Source organism: Bombus terrestris, chromosome 8, assembly GCF_910591885.1.
Source record: "Bombus terrestris chromosome 8, iyBomTerr1.2, whole genome shotgun sequence".
Taxonomy (NCBI): domain Eukaryota; kingdom Metazoa; phylum Arthropoda; class Insecta; order Hymenoptera; family Apidae; genus Bombus; species Bombus terrestris.
Window position 1 is genome coordinate 5,113,126 of NC_063276.1, and position 16,950 is coordinate 5,130,075.

The window sequence follows — 16,950 nt, forward strand, 5'->3', positions numbered from 1 at the left end:
GTCTCAGAACATATCGAACGCGAAATTGAAAATCTTGTATTAATATCTAATTTTGTTCAGATTTCAGATATATCTCTGACATTTAAAAAACACAATTGGGTTGAAAATGATTGAAAGCATTGCATAGCAGAGTTACATGTTATAATAAATACAATGGTGTACCAATACTTCCTATAGGCACCAAATTCAAAGATGCTGTATTCTCCTTTTGAGACACAGTGAGTAAGTCTGATGTCTGTATTCCATAGAAAGTATACGAGGCATCCACGAGGCATGATTCTTGCTTCGAGTGAAAGACGAACATTAGTCGCTTACTTCCGTATGACTCGTCATATTCCTATTGTCAAGATGTATACACAGTGGTCGGGAGAAATTTGCACCGTTTGTTTGACTGAGACTTAATTCGCTATCTTATCTTAGCTCTGAGTTCTTGGAAGCTCACCGTTCTCTTTGATCATATGTATGTATAGGTATTTAATCTTCAGTTGTAAAAATATATACGCATCGATCAGCGAATTCTTTAAGCGAAAGATACTTTCTAAGAAATCATTAAGATATTTAGGGGAAGTTTGTCATCGATAGCGTTGGATTTTGAGTAAAATGATAACACTTTGTGCGATTGCATTCTGAATGGCTCATCGGTTGGGAAAGCCCAATAACGTATAACATATTTACCTTGTGTCATGTTATAAAAATGTTCACTTTATTTGAAGCTAAATATAAGTATACAGTGATCCATAAAAATCCTCCTATACCTTAGAAAAAAATCATTTTTATTTATTTCTCGCGTGTATGAAATATTCAAACGTTTCTGGTATGGTAGCTGCACATTTACTGTTTTACTTTTGATAAGGATAACTGTATATATACAAGTTGAACAGATTGCAAGCTATAATTCCAAAAGATGCAATGAGTTGCATATTTTATATCTGTTCAGTGGAAACATATGTCTAACTTGACAATCGATGCATGTATAATATAATTTGAACAAAGGATTACAGTAGATGCTTTTTTAGGTTTGTAGGTACTTTATAGAAAAATTATCATAAGCATTCGCAGTTTGAAGATTATTAAGATCAAAGTGAATTAAATTAAACTAAAACCATGGTTCCATTGAATCATGTAAGTTACAGTTAATTGAACCTACTTCCCAAAAGATCAAGGATTGAACGATACTACCTATAATCTGTATTATGGAATAATATTTCCTAACTAAAACTATTTCCTAACTATTATAATCCATAAATAGCTATACTCATTCTTACAAATTCCTCCATCCTTCCAATGATATCTTCATCATCTTCTAACTCTCACGTATTTTAAATAAAAAATTCTATAAATGTTCACTGTTTGGAAATTAGGCTCAGAAACGAATGAAATTGGTCTAAAAAGATGCTATTGAACCATGAGATGCAAGTTGCAACTAATTAATCCTAGTTTCCAAAGGATCTGGAGTTGAACGGTACTATCTACATTATAGAATAATATTTCCCAACTAAAGTATTATAATCTGCAAATAGCTATGACATCTTTGTCGACGTCTTCTAGTCCTCGTGCATTTTAAGCAAAAAATTGTATAAATATCCACGGTCTGGAAATAAGGCTGTGAAATGAATAAAATTGGTCTAAAGAGATTCCATTGAACCGTAAGATGCAAGTTGCAATTAATTAATCCTAGCTTACAAAAGGTCACAAAGAGTTGAACGACCTGTTGGCGCAAGGTCGTTCAACTGATGTCTCCTTTTTCGCTTGAGAATTAGCGGCGCACGTGCACTGGTGTTTTGACGCAGCTGATTTTAATAGCCGATTGTGTCTATCGAGGTTTGCGGTCCCAATTAACGCGTCTAAATATAACTAACGATGGTTGGGTAATCGTAGCCGTGAACTGCATCGTTAAAACACGTATTAAAGAGCGAACTAGGCTCGGGCAACACTTTGAAAGTCATCGCTGACAGCCAGGAAACACTGTGCAGATATCCATTAACATTCCAGAACGATCCATCTAGTTTAATACGAATAGTGTCGCAATTAGCCGCTTCTTCCTCTTCCTTTTCGTTCGATTACCTCAATTAGTCTAATCTTATATCATCGTCGTTTTGTATTATATACAGAATAATATGTATTATACGTACAGCCGTTATGACTGCAGGTCAAAGATTTCAAATCAATACACGCTTCATGGAACGTGAAAATTAAAAAAGGAGAAGTTAATTTAGAATTCTATTAACGGTAAGTTCGTGGGATTAAATAATTCATATTAGTTTGTTCGAAGGATGAAGATCAACGAGTAATACAATTAGATACGTATACATATATGTACAGGGTGTTCCGTCGCATTGGAGAACTGTTTCTTCTTTGACACCTGCTTGTACCTGCTTATCTCGTGCAAGGGATGTTCGAAACGATCTTTTCACATCTGAACGTAAGTCTGCGGGATATTTTGTCATTGACTTTTACTCATGGTCATTTATTCATCTTGTACGGAAAGCTCACTGACGAATGAGAGAATCGAACAAGACTTACAGAGAAAATACCTGAAGAAATGAAAAGAGCAGGGCAGTCAATGCCGAAGCGTCTCCAGCTTTGTGTTGTCAGAGGTCACTTTAAACATCCTTTGAGAAACCAAGCAGATACAATGCGATAAAGAAGAGATTCGTTCTAACTGGAAAACAAATTTGCATGAACTTTTTTTATTATTTACAATTATAAAAAGATGTTTAACATAAAACTGATGCACGCCAACATGACTATTTGCCATTTCGGCCAAGTCATGAAGATACTTTTTAACGTTAGAAAAATATAATTGGATCGAAGATGACTAAAAAGGCAGCAGGGTTAAAATGAAAGTATGGCTCTGAAACCGAATTACCGAACAAGTCAGCTTCTCCAGCTGACACACAAGGAGGCTTGAACCTTTTCGATAAGTACATGGCGTTTAGGCTCGAGCTGATGCGATGTTCGAACATATGTCGAAGAGCCGGATATTCTTTTGCGACGTCCTCCCGCATTTTCGATGCTTCTTTCCTTTTTGTGTTCGCGGGCTTCTCCTTGCTGTTTCCTTTTTCTACCTCTGCTGATGGCTCTCAGAGACGGTCACATGGCGAAACGACCGCCTCTTTCGTCGACAACCAGGTGCGACCACGTGTCATGTCATTTTGGCGATGAGACAGATGGACTTTGATGGTATCCGGTTACTCCTTACATCAGTGCCTCGTTTTCCGCATCGGCACTTTGAAGTACTCTCTGTTACGCGATAAAGGGAAACTCGTGATTCTTGGGGTAATAAATTGTGTTAAATCCCGCGGATATTTCTTTCTATATTTTCCAATTACTTTCTCTGTACACGGATTATTCTAGGTCTTTGTAAATATTTTTCGGCTCGACAAAAACGAGACTTTTTCGGGGTTTTCGAGGTCATCGAAGTCGAAAGTCTGGGTCGTTTTTCACCGAAATAAGGTAAACAAAAAAATTTTGTCAACCTGTCGATGCGTGACATCCTCGTGGATTTCGACCACATACATTTTTTAAGATTTACTGCTCTTAAACTCCTGTATAGCTTATTCTGCGTGCACCTGAATCGTGAGCATTGTATTAGATTTGGGTTATTTTCTGTCTTGTGGACGTGACTATACAGAGAACGGTAAACGGTAAAATTGGCATTCAGAGCATTGGCATTGACTGTGCCATCAATTGCTCGCCGCTTACCGTTTAGTGCTCGGCACAATCACGGTCTTACGCGGATTTCTACAGTTAAGACCTTCGTTGACCAAATGTTCACAAAATCGGATTTTCAAAACTTTGGTTCGTTTCCGTGAAAAACGACCCTCGTTTTCGAGATGAATAACCTAAAACGGCCTAAAGTAGCCTCGAATGAAAGACACATTCGGTTAAAAAATTTTCCTCTCCGTATCGTACCTTACTTTTCTATTGAGCTAACCCTACGTTTTCCAATTGCCCTGCATTATTTCGTTTCTTTTTGCATCCACAACCGAAGAATATCCTTACAGTATAAAGGAAAACATTGGCGAGTTTTAGGATAATAACTCTATTGAGATAAGTGGTTCTCTTTTTGCTATAATTTGGATAGCCAAGCTTAGGCTCGTGTAATTTCCGGAGCACCCTCGGAATCACGGCATTCCTCGGGTTGAACGCGGCACAAAAAGCTGAAACCAACAGGAACCAACGTGTTCCGACCTAACACGGGTATCTTTCGATCTATTGCGTTCTTTTTTCGGCGCGACTGTCGTGTTCCCCTGTGAATAATCGTCCGCGCACAAAGGAATATCGCTTCGATACAATAGAATGCAACCGCCCACGGGAATAGTGCCGGAATCCATATTCCATAAGTGGGATCTTCGTTCTCTGTGACATGTTTCTGGGTGGATCCAGAAAAATTACAATAAAGGAATGGGATCTATGGTTCCAGGAAAATGTTTGTTTCTCGATCCATAAATATTATGTTAATATTAATAACGACGAGTGTACTGCAGATGACGATGACAAAGATTCCGAAAATATTTCGTTTTCATAGCGAAACCTGCGTTACCTCTAACGAAACAAATAGAGCCGTGTGTTGCCTTTTCCACGAGATTGTAAGAGACTTTACGACAAATTAAAAAGGCGCGTTACATGATATTTTTACTAATCCATTGCCAGGTTTACGATACACTTTATTTTAGTGCCGGTTCAAATTGTATACCGCATTCCGCAATTCAACATTCTGCTCTTTTGCAGAAGTTCGAACGTGTTGCTGTTATTAGAGTGGCTGGATGTACAAACTCATGCTCCGGTAATTTTCTCTTTCTCAAATGGAATTCTGAAGTGTATCAACGGATGAAATATTATTATTTCCACTACTGTAAACTATCGAGTTAATAAGAATACTACGTGATATGCCTAGCATGAATTTATCGTAAAGTCCTCTATAATCTTGTGGGTAGAAGAACATATGACCCTAGTACAAAATATTTTCGATTGAAGTATAAAGTTCAGGGATCACGGTTACTTTAAGAGGGTATACTTTGTCGGTTTCGAAAAATGGAAAAGAATTTCTTTTTGTATGTTCGGTGGATCGTATCAGATTTTTCTAGTCCTACGGACATACCACATACAATGATACAATTTTTGATAAAATTTTTTGAATGATACAAAAGTTATTATACTTCGATCTAATTAATTAATATGTAAATACTGTCATAAATACAATGGCGTGGAGATACTTTTTGTCGCCACCGTAAAAAAAGAAGAACATGAAACAAATAAAAACGTAGGTATCGTAGCGGTATCACGTAGATCGAATAAGCCAAACAAATATGCAATTAGAAGTTGGTTCGACCGAGAAATCTGTATTTAATCGCCGCTCTACATGGCAATTATCGTGTTATCGTGCAAAATTGTGATACCATTCCGTGTACAGTGTCGTTACGCACGTATGTAAGTATTTGGTATCGCGTAATCTTTATCGTGCGAAGATTAACATGTAATAAGGCGGTGTCGTAAAATTTCATGCTGGGTGGTCCGGGACACGGGATGGTGGAAAGGGCTCCAAGTGTGTTATTATGTCGAAGTAAATTTAGATTAGCTGCTCCGTCGGCCGGCTCTTCTGTGCAATTTTTAAGATTATCTGTGAATTCGTCTTTGTTTCGATTTTTAGTTCCGTCTCCTCCCCTTCCGATAGCTTCTTGCTTCTTCATTATCTTTATTACAATGTACGATAATATCAGTGCACTTTAAATTACATTATAGTACAACCTGATCCTATCTATTTTTATATTCGCTATTTTAGACGCGCATTAAATTTGTTCTCTTCTTTTTTTTTTTTTTTTTTTTTAATTTCTTTTAGAATCTATGGAACGATTTTTATCTTGAATTCCAAGATTATCTACGAATTACCTATGATTTATTTCTTCTCCATTTTTATCACATTTCAAATTACGTTACAGCGGCAATTTGTATTACGTTGTCCGGAGATGGGGAAATGATACAAATGCGTTTCAAAAAGTCCGAGCGTTCAAAAGCAACCCTTCGTCACCAGTTTGCCAAGTTTATATTTAGACGGATCTCTTCTCACCAGTCTGTCTTTTCGACGATCTTCCTTCTTATTTCCGAGCGCGTTCCCTTTGATCGCAACGGAAACGCACAGAAGCGTTCGCGTGTAATTGTGCACCGTAAAATTAAGAAGACCGTCTTTGATTCTTTAGATGCTCGGAGGACGCTGAAAATTCGATGCTCGGAGTTTTGCTTTAAAAATTATGTTATAGTTTCTAAAACAATCGCTTTAGCTTCGAGAAGAAATTTAATAGGTCGCGTTGTATAATTTCTAATTATATTAGAAAAATATTATTGAATATTTCGCGCGAAAGAAATATCGTTTAGGGGGAATATATTCTCGATGGCCTTGAGCAACCAGTTGATATCAATCGAACTATGACTTTCTATTGTACGTTTGACTCTACTTATCGTTAATTAACGTACAATTGAAAGATAGCAGAGGATCGATATTTTCAAACAGCACGTTCGATAACGTAAAACCACGTTATGTGGGATTGTGCTTCGAACGCATTCCTGGTAGTTCGTTAACAAGTGCGTGGCTGCCGACTGTATAATAAGAACCGGAGAAGGAAGGCGAAAGTACTCCGGCGGATTTTTTCTTCCTTGATAAATATAAGAGGGAACATCCTGTCTACAGGATTTCTAAGACTATGCCAAGCCCTGTTAGACTGCATCTGGTTATTACCATAATCGGCCATTACACTTGTACATTCATGTGCGCTTATATCGTGTGACGTCGATGATTTCGAGGATTAAATTGTTTTTATTTTTATACACGGTTTGAAAAATGTCTAGACTCGATTGGCGGGTGATTGTACGTGGAAAAATAAGTCGGACAGGAAGAATAAAATTTGTTCGTCCAGAAGATCGAGTTTGAAAATTTGTCAAGTAGACTTAAACTTGGCAAAATACCGACTAGGTACGAGCAAACAATTAATAGAAGGCTATCATGGAAAATGGAAAAATGAAACATAGAATTTCTTTGTTTCAGGTCTCATTTTCAAGGAAATAAAGTTCGAATACGTTCAGTAGAGGACGGTAAAGAAAATTTATTTTGCTCGAAAACAAAGCATCTTATAACAAAATTTTATTCTATATTTTTTACTTGTCTTCGCATGTAGTTTAACTTTTGTCGATTATTTGCTCCTGCTCAGACCGCAATTAGTTAATTAAGTTTAGATATACTTGCCAAATCTTCAAACTCGATCTTCTCGCAAACGAAGCGTCATATGAAAAAATCTTTTTCTTTCCTTTCGACTGCTTTTCACATCTGAAATCATCTCCCACTTGATTATCCACCAGTCGCGGGACAATGTATAATGTTTTCCAACTCTCTGATTACATTCTTCTCGAATTATATTCATGTGTATTCAATTTCGACGTAATTTCCAAAAGTTTTCTTTACTCTCTGTCACTTTTCAATCTCTCATCGGTCTTCAATGCTTCCCAACTCTTTTATTGTCTTTTATCTTCCCAACATTCTTAGTAATTTCTTCTTCAATCCCAAAAATCTCCCATACACTGTACCACGTTCCAATCTTATCAATTTCTAATCCTCTACGATCCCTTCGTTGTTTCTTCTTTTCCTAATATTTTTCCTCGTTCGTCTCTGAATTTCGAGCCATCGTCCACGCTCGCGATCAGTAAGAAAAGAAGTGGAAAAAAATCAGAAAAAAATAAATATCGATTTATTATAATCGTCTTAACAAGTGACTTCATTAAACTATCCGAAGGAAATGGCCGCGACGATAATTAGATTCGCAGAAAAACGTTAGAACAATCGTTCATTCATCAGCAGTGAGAGATTGTTGAACGTATTATACGAAGACACGGTTTCCTGCTGTTGTGCGTGTTCCACTGGACAAGTATTTATAGTTTTCGACTTCTCGTCTGGCTGCTGCACCACCGGAAACCGGCTGATTATATTTAGAAAAAGACTTGACTGAACGTAGAATAACAATTCTGCTCGCGTTTGTCGAGAGGATCGCCATTGGTGAGTGCCAGCCATCCTCTTTCCCCTCGCTTTCGAATACAATCAGAACATCCGTCGTTAACGATTCTACTCGTTAGAAAGGGAACTACGAATTCGTTGTATCAATGGCAAAACACGACCAATTATTTCATAGAATCGTTCCGATGGACTTTGCATTTGCGAGCCAAAGGTTATTGCTCCGCAATGCTTTTCATCTCCGCTTATCATTTCCACAACATTCTCCGAATCTCTTCTAACCAGCTAATTAAATCGCTACAAGTAGTTAAATCTATATTTCATACATTTTCATTGGTAATTTTATTTTAGCACTATCTCGTAATTATCCGAAAAGTTTCTTTCGTTTCATAAGGTGATAATAGATGAACAACAATTTCTGTTTTATATTATTTTATTGAATTAGGTATGATCCATTTCGTTCTATTTCTATTATTATGTTCGTGCGTAATTCAATAAACTAATATAAAACAAAAAGCATTGTGCGTCTATTATTTCCTTATAAAACGAAAGAAACTTATCGGACAAATTAATATGTTAAGATTATTATTCGAAGAGAGTATTTGACGATCCTCTGATGGAGATTTTTCGATTCTTCCTGCAAAGGAAAAATCTGATTTATGCATAGTTTTGTAACCTAAGGAAGGACTATATTTTTCTGATAAAATTTTCATATGGGGATGTTGAAAGGATTTTTCGAAATTTACCGTACGATGAACAAAAATAGTGGTGGCACGGACCAGGTGTTTCCACGAGATACTGTTTGTTGCATTTACCGATACACTATCGATCACTGGTTCATATTACGTAAATCCAACAGTAAAATATAACTATTATGCCTCGTTCATAGAATTTACATTGACAAACATGGAAGCTAATTAATTTTCAAGCAACGTGCTATCAATCGCTAACACCATAAACAGCGCGTGCAACCAAAAGCAAAACGAAAAAGGAGATGTAACTTGAAATAAGAAAAGGAAAGAATATCAAAATAGTGGCAGAGATAATTGAGAAAGGGAAAGTATCGACTACAATTACCTAGAATTGCTACTACCATTACGTAAATCCAATGGTAAAACATCACTGACCATTACACATCATCCATAGAGTTTACCCTAATGTTCCAACTTCTTCTGAATTCTATGTTCTTCAACAAATCAATCTACCAACATTCTGTCGATCGTTAATACCATAAACCACACTCGTAACCGAAAACAAAAGAAGAAAAAGTGACGTGATTCGAAAGAAGAAAAGGAAGAGAAGGTAAAAGTAGCCCTAGAGTAGATTAGAGAAAGGGAAATCATCGACTAGAATTAGGTAGTGTATCACCCGGCGGTGGTTTCGTATTAAGGATGATGAGGCAACCATAACTATCTCTTGCCAGTCGAGCCAGATGGTGTACAAAGTGGGCCCCGATCCTGACTGCGCGTAGAAGATCCGCGAAGATCGTGCAAGGTCACTTTTTGCAAGCGCGTTCACCTCGAAAAAGAAGAGAAGAGAAAAGATGCCGACGATGGACCACCGGATGTGGATCATCGACGATTTTCTTGGTACACCATACCGGTCGTTTATTGCGCGATTAAAATCTTTTAACGGTCATCGAACGATCCAATTCGTTGCGGCCTCAAGAGAAAAAGGTGGTGTGAACCTTTCGGAGGGCCAACTTCCGGCGAAACTTTTTCCAGATCTGCGCAGTGGGAGAAAAAATTTAATTTACGATTGCCATTTATGACGGCGATTTCCGACGCAACTTGTTCGACGTTTTTTTCTAAGAGACAAGATTTTGTTTGCAGCAAGAGGGTTTCGCCTTTTTTCAAGGATGGATCTTTCCGGTGAAACTCGTCGGGCAATTTTTGCTGAAGATGTTTTATCGATGTGATCATTAGTCGGAGGAAAATTGCAATTTTTTCCGAGCTTCTTCGCCAATGAAAAAATTTAACTCGAATAAGGATTTCAGATTGAACAATTTTTTCGTGAGACGTTCGGAATATTTTTCGGAAAAGCGAAGGTTTATATTTACGAAATTGTAGGTCTTTCATTTCTGAATATAATCAAGGCAAGCTTCTGTTGAAATTTGTTCGTGCTTTTATATAAGAAAAGATTGTAGAAAAATAGAGTCCACTGTTTCAATGGAACTTTTTCTTAAAGGTAATTATTCCTAATCAAAATTTAAAGACGATTTCAGTTCGTGCCTTGTTATAGCGTTAGTGAAATTTCAAGAAGATTTGTACCCGTAAAAATTTCTTGTAACGAATTGGTTACGATTGCTTAAATTTTTTCCTGTAAACGTATTCGATGTAAATCGTTCGATGTATTTCGCAGATCCGTATGTTAGCGAATTATCTTTAGCGAATTATATGAAAAAAGTTAATTAATTTCAGAAGCTATACATAACGCTAGCTATACATAACATACATGATTGTTTCGCGAAAGTTTCACCGTGACCACGTTACAATTTGGCGAACTAGTGGTATCCGAAAGGAAGCGAAAGACCTCGTTCTTCCTCGCGATTTTCACCTCGTAGACCGGCTTCAGAAAGCGTGAAGCCGTGTGTTATGCCTCGTTGCAATCGATCGTCTAGTTATTCAATAGATGAAGACGAGCTGCCTGTTGCGTTTTCGCGCGCCGTGCCATATTTTTTTCGTCAAAGGATACGATTATTACGGTTACCGTGTACGACGCTGCAAAGAACAAAGTTTCGAAATAATTATTACTGGACGTGAAACGAAGATCGCAAAGTTTGGAATTGCAAAGTTCTCTCGTAATATCGTGATACATATACCATTTTTAATAAACCAACGGTACAATTATGCGTTATTATATACCTATAACTAAAGATATAAAACATTGATTCTAATTAAGAGCAATTTAATCATAAATGAAAACAAGTTTCACAGATGGCATATATGGGGCGGAATACGTGGAGGTTCCTCGCGATAGCTTATATGGAAATACAGTTTATAAAGTTCCGTTTACATTAAAAGTTATTAATATCGTACTGGTGTAACGAACGTTTATATAGCAGAGTATAGTATCGCTCATAAGTACAATAGAAGATTTAAAAAATAATAAAAATTTACAAAAATAGTGGTAACTTGTTAATAGAAATAACGCAAAATTTATGATAAAAATAACAAAGATTTGCATAGTATGTCAGTTAAAATCTAATTTCATTGTATTCAGTTGAATAAGATATAAATAATATTTTCGTGAGTCTCTCTCTTTCTTTCACACACATACACACACACGTTATACACATATTGTCTATTTTAAACATATTTGATAGGAATCCTTTAATGAATTATATGAAAAGGAAACTAGCGAATATCTAAACACTTTTGAATGCTAGTGTATCTGTACGAGATGCTTGATGAATATGCGTAAGTATGAAAGCAACGGTTTATGAAAGCAGAAATTCGAAGACTGAAACGGGCAAGTTACACATTGCCGAGTATTAGCTGATGCAATTAAACAACCTGTTTCGGGTTATTCCGTCACGTTATCCTGCTATTCTTTCGCGCGGTCTTTCATTGAAGCGTATGCAGGTCGCAGCGGAAAGGGAGGGGAAAAAATGAAAGAAAGGTTGATGAACACAAAAAGCATCAGAGGCAATTATAAAGGAACACGTGATCACGGTAAAACAAGAGTCCCGGCTAATAGCGTGTTTCCGGTTTACGAAGGTAAGCTACGTAGCAACGAGGTAACCGTAGGTAGTACTCGCGTGAAAGGTAAAAACCGAGCCCTAATCAAGATCAAAGCACAGGTAGAACAATTTCAACGATTTTAAACGACCTTACACTCGATAGGGTTTTTCAACGATTCCGCTCGTACGAGAAAAATCAATTATCGAAGGAATTTACAACACGTTTGTTGCGAAGGTATCTAAATAAATTTTCGAGGAACTTGAACATCTGGTATAATTTACGAATTATAGGAGGCGAATGTGAAAGGAATAGTAAATATCGAATACCAAGTAGACGATTTTTCCAGAATCAAATACTGAAAATTAAATATCGAACTTTTTTATTTTTGGGTACTGTACATCGACTACTAACTAACTACCAAATACTCAATTTTCTAATTGCTATCGAAGGTTCTAATTACATATCGAATATCGAATTTACCAATTTACTGAATAACGAATATTAAATTTAACGCTCTTCAAGAGACGAGTATTCGATTCTTGGAAAACCGAATGTCAAATTTCGAGTATGGAATTCTCCACAAGTGGAATAGCAAATTTTCTAAAATCTAAATACCAAAGTTTCTAAAAGCTGAATACCAAGTTTTGAGTGTCGGATTTCTCAAGAGTCGAATATCAAATTTTCTAAAAGCCGAATACGAAATTTAGAACGCCGTACTTGCCAGAGCGAAATCCGAAACATCGAAAGCCAAATACTAAGTACTAACTTGATAACTGGAAATATCATCGCCGTATACGTGAAAAACGAGAATTTCCTACTATCCTAGGAAGGAAGATATTTATATCCGCTCATAGCGGAAAAGGTCGCAGCAGCCGAGCACCAGTATCCATTTGTCTCATCGGTGAGCCTGGAAATAAGTAGGATATAATTTATAGTGGGCATCGTGTTTCCAACTGCACTTGCTGCACTCATTATCGCCCTGGAATACCCGTTCTTCCACGCCAGAGAAGGTAGCATCCGCGTGTTGTGTCACGCGAAGTGCATCGAACAAGCATCTTAAATAAATTCCGCGTGAGGCGAAAGAAATGGATCGAAGATTTATAATTCACGGTCAACTCGACCGGCACGACGATTTCAGAGGCACGCGATATTGTACTTCGCGTTTCTTTCGCTTCTTGTGCGTCCTTAATCATGATTAAACGATCCTTAAAAAGTTCCTATTGTTTCACTAATTCTGTTCATTCTTCGTTTTTACTTTACGATTATTCTTTCTATTATTGCTTCATCTATTCCAAATATTCTCATCATACAATGGCTACGAAAAGTATTTACGCGTACCTTCGTCTTTCAATGAAACGCTTTCTTATCAGATTCTACATAAACTTTTGTAATCGCATGGAAGTGCGCTACTAAAGACATTAAGAAAGTCAATACGCTTGGATTCAATTAATTAATATGCAAACGCTGTAATAAATACGACAATCGTCAGATAGCAAATATTAAGCGTTAAATGTTAAAGATAGGAAGAAAATGCAGCAAGAGGTAGAAAATAAATATAAGCCTGAAAACGGTACTTAATTCTCCTATTACAACTTATAACTTACAGTTGTTAAGTACTAAATACGGAACATTAAATACCGAATGCCAAATAGGAAATACTTAAAGTATATTTTTACGCGAAGAATCCAGGAAGAAGGAGAAAAGATTCGAATACGGGTAACTCAACACCGTGACGTAACAAGGAAAGAGCCAGCTTAGCTCCCTGCCTAACAGGCGACTATAATAAAAGAGAATCCGTGAATAACGACGGTCACGTTGGACTCTATTTAACTTGGCGAACTCGTAGAGAAGAAGGTGCGCCGGTACCTACTCTCATGGGATCAACGCGGCGTTATGAGTCCTCGTTGGGGTTTGGTTCTCAGGAACCTGAGACCACTGAGTTTAGTCGTATATAATGCACAGAGGAGAACGCGACAAGCACCGCGAGAAGGAATGCGAGGAACAAGCTGCTTTGCTAAAGGCATTACGCCCCTCCTTCGTTCCGGGGCACACACGTACGACCACAGCCCGTTTATACACATTGTCTCTTTTTCCTCTCTACCCAAGAGGTCGTCTCTTTCCTGTGTCCAGCTTTCTTTCTATTTGCCCCTTAACTCGAAACCTCTTCCCACTGATCAGCTGTATACCTTGTCGAAGGGGCCAATGAGTCCCTCGTTTGCCTTTCCAAAGGGACTATTTTTCCTGCTAAGTGGTAAACGCACATTCCTATTTGGCTAATGGTACACGACTCGTGTCTCGAGGATTTTTGAAGAGGGTGCATCGTCTGAAATACCTAAAAATAATCAGAGATAAAAATCGACAATTATTTAAAAAAGAAATGCGTCTCGCAGATTTTTATGGATAATTTCACTCAGAAAGTCTTTTTGTTTTTTAAATGTTATCTTTCATTCCAAATATTTAGTATCTCACGTTCAAGAAGAAAGAAAATTATACCTTGTATTCGACACTCTATATTTCATATTCAGTGCTCAAGAAATTGATTTAAGTACACACTTCCTCGAGAAATCTGTCCTAAATTGCTTCAAGAATAAATTTTCCCCCTTACGAGGAAGTTTGGTCCCACTCGGTCATTAAGGAACACTGACGTAATGACAGTAATCATATTGTTGCTTATCCTAGAATCATCTGTGGTCTAGGTGACGACTGTATTTTATCTGATTTTCTTCGCTAGAATTCTTGTAATTAGAACTGTCCTACGCTTCCGGATTTTAGTCGATCCCCTTTTTATTTTTATTTTATTATTTGTCGTATTTTCTATAGGATGGTCGACCGATGTTTCAATGTTTCTGAACGGATAAGTAATTGTAGTAATTAGGCCGACGATATCAATTAACACCGTTCATTATATGTATGTTATGTAAATCCCGTTTTAATCAGGTGCAACGGAAGAGACACGTTCAGATGAGTCATCTACTTGTCCGTGCTTGTGAACACGACTCCCAGACGGCCGTAAAACACTGTCGTTCAGATTTAGACTCACGTACATATTCCACTCTTGATAATTTGCACACGCCCACTGAATATTAAAGCTACATGTGTTAACCCGCCCACATTCCATATCTTTCCTATTGCACATTTCAATAAGATATCTGCTCGAGAGTTCATTGAAATTTTATTGTTATTCGATGTTTAATATTTGATATTCGATATTCCTAATTATTCGGTGTTATTATCAGTAGTAACAAAAGATAATAATTGTCTCGAAAATTTCTATAGACAGAGGTCAGTGCCAAAATGGTAATTTCTATTTAAATGGAGGACATTGATCAGTAAATTTGAAATAGAAATTTTTCGAAAAATTCAGTAACCAGCACATAGCGGAATATTTTTCGCTTACCGATAACCATCATCGACAAAGGAATTGCTTTTAATTACCAATAACCGTTATCGATGACGATGGATTTGTTTTTATTCAACGATAACCGTTATCAGTGACGAAATCTTTTTTTATTACCAGTAACCATTATCAATGACGGAATACTTTTTGATTAGCAATAACCATTATCGATGACGGAATCTTCTTTATCACCGGTAAACTACTATCGTTGATGGAATATTTCTTTGGTTACTAACAAACCATTATCGATAATAGAAATTCCTTTGTCATCGGTAATCATTATTAATAGCGGATTACTTTTTAGTTATCGGTAACCATTATGGATGATGGAATTATTTTTGGTTAAAAGTAACCATTATTGATGACAGAATTTTTTCGTTATTATCAGTATTAATGTAATAACATTATTAACGTAATAATATCACGCTATTAATGGAGGATTATTTTCTGACTACCGATAACCATCATTGACGACGGAATGTTCTCTTTTAATTACCGATAACCATTATCGATGACGAAATTAAAAGAGAACAAAGTCGGGGAAGGAAAGTGGAGCGCCACGTGAACGGACAACAGGCGAAATGGAATGAAAGAAGCGATACATAGTATGTATTATGTTTCGTTGCAAAGTTTGCTCGGTGGTCCACCTGTCAGCGTAGCACCTGCCTTCGTAACCACTTAATGCCAACGCTAATGACCATTCATGGATCGTTGGCTGCGCGACATGTGGGCAATAAGGTGGAATGCGATTTATTCACCGTGTTAATATGGACAATATTAAACAACTGGTTGGTAGTCTCCTCTACATTTCCTTATGCCCCCTTTTTCTCTTTTCATTTTTTAGAAGATAATTAACCGAGGAGAGTCGATCGCTCAGTTGGCGTTGAATTGAGCAATTAGCGGGGAACTTGTTGCGTTCCCGTGTCGAATAACGTTTCGCGTTTTGTTGGAACCCATGGCTGATATGATTTAACGTTACACTAACATTTTAACAGAATTTTAATAAAATGATTTGTGTAGCTTACGAGGTGGGAAATAAAATGAAAATAACGTTTTCTTCAAAATGTACGCCTGAATTAAATCGTCCAATAAATAATTATATATTCGTTAGTGAAAATTTAATGAGTTTCTATTAAGTTATTGATATTTATATCTTTTAGAGCAATGTATTTCTGTTAATTTTGATAGCATGTTCCTGTTAATAATTTGGATTTTGCTTATTTATGAATGTAATATATAGTTGGGAAATTTTAGAATTGTTTAAATGATAATAAAATGGTATCAACCCGGGAATACGGGTTCAAATAGCTCCGCCGTGTAAATTAATTAATCCGCGTAATTAGAAGATGTTAGTTGGAAATCAATTTTAATCTTGTTCTTTCACCTCGAAGGCCGTTGACATTGTACAAATTAATATCGAGGCATCTCGTTTTTAAGGTCGTTCACATGACCCTCGACTCGTTCATGGGAATTCATTTCGCAATTCTTTTAGTTTTGCTCAAGTCTATCGATTTGTTCCGTGAAAACAATGAACATCGTGAAGCTAAATTAAATTTGCCTTCTAAAAATGAATTATCTTCGCGGGTGCCAAGCGTTCTGCGAATCTTATAAATAATTAAATCAACTTAGATGTAATTGTTCTACAATCTTATCTTCATCGCGTGTTTTTTAATACTCTGCAATCTCAAGAATTAATTAATCCACCAGATATCAAAGAAATGCTTTAGACAAACTAAAACTAAGAAGAAAATACTAGAACTATCGATTTTACTGGCGAATATATCTAAATGTTTGTTGCATTCGTTATTAGAGCGCAAATGTTTATACAAATTCATATTTTTATGAACACAATCGTAGAAATGAAATTTTAA

At 36.7% G+C, this 16,950-nt stretch overlaps 1 protein-coding gene and 1 long non-coding RNA gene across 3 annotated transcripts in view; one reads left to right on the forward strand and one right to left on the reverse strand.

Moving 5' to 3' along the window:
* LOC100652078 overlaps positions 1 to 16,950 on the forward strand; it is a 36,505-nt gene that overhangs the window by 14,089 nt on the left and 5,466 nt on the right. The gene's annotated exons all lie outside the window — the stretch shown is intronic.
* On the reverse strand, positions 10,890 to 16,110 carry LOC125385566. Its single transcript, XR_007224988.1, has 2 exons — positions 14,176 to 16,110; positions 10,890 to 14,014 (listed from the first exon to the last, which is right to left on the reverse strand). It is a non-coding gene; the product is annotated as an uncharacterized LOC125385566 (long non-coding RNA).